At 42.3% G+C, this 2,689-nt stretch overlaps 1 pseudogene; it reads left to right on the top strand.

Annotated features, from left to right (window-relative positions):
• The window catches only part of LOC103593549, a 7,174-nt pseudogene extending 6,243 nt beyond the window's left edge, over nt 1–931 (top strand).
• The last annotated feature ends 1,758 nt before the right edge of the window (nt 932–2,689 follow it).

The following is a 2,689-nucleotide window of genomic DNA, read 5'->3' on the forward strand; positions in this document are numbered from 1 at the left end:
TCTTACAAGAAGTTAAAACTTGACAGTTTGCAAACAGATAAATCACTAAATAATCCAGAAATAGACTAATATTTATCAGGGAATTTAGTATATGATAAAGATGACATTTCAGACTAATGGGTAAAAAAATGGATTATTCAACAAATAGCTTCGGGCAAACGGGATAGCCATAAAAGACAAGACTGAATTTGAATTACCCACTTTAGAAAAATTAACTCTGAATAGCTGATTCACATTCACAATAAACAACACAAAAACCTTGAAGCATTACAAGAGCATGTACATTAAAATGTCAATTCCCGGGCAGAGTGGTTGCGGCTGCAGGGCTGTGCAGCCCGGGATCCCCCGCGGTCCCGGTACCCACTGCTGCAGCCGCCCTTGAGTTGCGGCAGCCCCAGAACAGCCGGGGGAAGGTGCTTGGCGGGGCCGCAGTTTCAGCAGTGCCGCCGCAGCCATAGCCCAGATCACGGTGGGAGATGCCATCTCCTCCGTGGAGGTGTCTGAAGGGGAACCGGGAAATAAGGTGAACCTGGCAGAGCTGTGCAAGGGCACTGGTGTGCTCTTTGGAGAGCCTGGGGCCTTTACACCTGGCTGTTCCAAGATGCACCTGCCAGGGTTTATGGAGCTGGCTGGGGCTCTGAAGGCCAAAGGGATCCAGGTGGTGGCATGTCTGAGTGTGACAAGTAAGGGTGGATGAGCCCATAAGGCAGAAGACAAGGTTTGGCCCCTGGCTGTCCCCACTGGGGCCTCTGGGAAGGAAACAAGTTTATTATTAGATGATTCACTGAAGTCCCTCTTTGGGAATGGATAGCTCAAGATGTCTCCATGGTGACAGAGGACTTCGTAGTGAAGGCCCTGAAGGTGGAACTGGATGGCACAGGCCTGACCTTCAGCCCGGCCCCAACGTCATCTGGCAGCTCTGAGGCCCAAGGCCCAGACATACTATATCTACCCTTTCCTATCTCACCTGCCCAGACCCAGGCAGAGGACCTCAGCTCAACCTTCCCTGAGGCTACCAATTTGGAACCTTGGCCAAATTTCTGCAATAAACACTTCTGGTTTTTTGGTTTTTTTTTTTATAAAGTCAATTCCCCTCCCACTTTGCCTCTTCCCAAAGGCAATCACTACAACCAATTTCTTGGCTATCTTTCCAGACATATTCTATGATATATATAAAATAAAATCTGTATATTTATAGTTTGTATGTGTGTGTATGTGTGTGTGTGTGATATATATATGAGGGATCTTCAAAAAGTTCATGGAAAATGCATATTATGAACAAACAATGTTTGGATTTCAAAAAGGTTTTATACCAAGATAAACTTGTACTAACTTCTTATAACATGTCTGAACATGTGTTAGAACATGCCTCCTAGCTTGAAGCACTAAGAAGGATAAAATATCAGTTTGAAAAGAACCCCCATGGCTGGCCAGTTAGCTCACTTGGTAGAGCATGGTGCTGATAACACTAAGGTCAAGGGTTCAGATCCCCATACTGGCCAGCCACTGAAAAATAAAAATAAAAAGAGCCCCTATCAGAGCAACATGAATTCTGCTAAAAATGGAGCAAGAAGAAATATCAAATTTATGGTGAAGCTTGGGTAGAAGAATGGTGAAATCACTGATGCTTTACGAAAAGTTTATGAGGATAATACCTGCACTCCCCACCCCCCAAATCAGCAGTTCACAAATGGATAACTCCTTTTAGGAAGGGACAAGAGGATGTTGAAGATGAAGCCTATAGCAGCATACCACCCACGCTAATTTGGAAGGAAAAATTAATCTTGTTCATGCCCTAATTGAAGAAGACCAACAATTAACAGCAGAAACAATAACCAACACCACAGACATCTCAAATGGTTCAGCTTATACAATTCTGACTGCGAAACTAAAGTTGGGCAAACTTTCTTCTCTATGGGGGTCAAACAGTTGTGCCCACATTAGTTGCAGAGCTTTCGATGGAAATTTTAAACAAGTGGGATAAAGATCCTGCAGCATTTCTTTGAAGAATTGTAATAGGAGATGGAACATGGCTTTACCAGAACAATCCTGAAGACAAAGTAAAATCAAAACAATGGCTACCAAAAGGTGGAAGTGGTCCAGTCAAAGCAAAAGACTGGTCAAGAGCAAAGGTCATGGCGACAGTTTTTGGGGAAGCTCAAGGCATTTTTCTTGTTGACTTCCTGGAGAGCCAAAGAACAATTACATTTACTTATTACAAGAGAGTTTGGAGAAAGCCAAAGCTTTAGCAGAAAAATGCCTGAGGAGGCATCACCAGAGAGTCCTTCTCCACCACAATGTTCCTGCTCATTCCTTTCATTGAACAAGGGCAATTCTGTGAGAGTTTCCATGTGAAATCATTAGGCATCCACCTTACAGTCCTGATTTGGCTCAGTTCTTTAGGGATGGACTAAATGACTGGTATCATCACTTACAAAAGTGTCTTGAACTTGATGGAGCTTATGTTGAGAAATAAAGTTTATGTTTTTTATTTTTATCTTTTATTTCCATTTTCCATGAACTTTTTGAAGTACCATCATGATACATATATACACACACACACACACACACACACACACACACACACACACATATATATATATATATCACTATATATATATTGGTAGCAAAATGGGAGCATACTTTTTTCCTTTTGCTTTTTTTTACTTGGAACTACTTTGGAATTAAT

Source organism: Galeopterus variegatus, unplaced genomic scaffold (assembly GCF_000696425.1).
Source record: "Galeopterus variegatus unplaced genomic scaffold, G_variegatus-3.0.2 Scaffold1366, whole genome shotgun sequence".
NCBI lineage: Eukaryota > Metazoa > Chordata > Mammalia > Dermoptera > Cynocephalidae > Galeopterus > Galeopterus variegatus.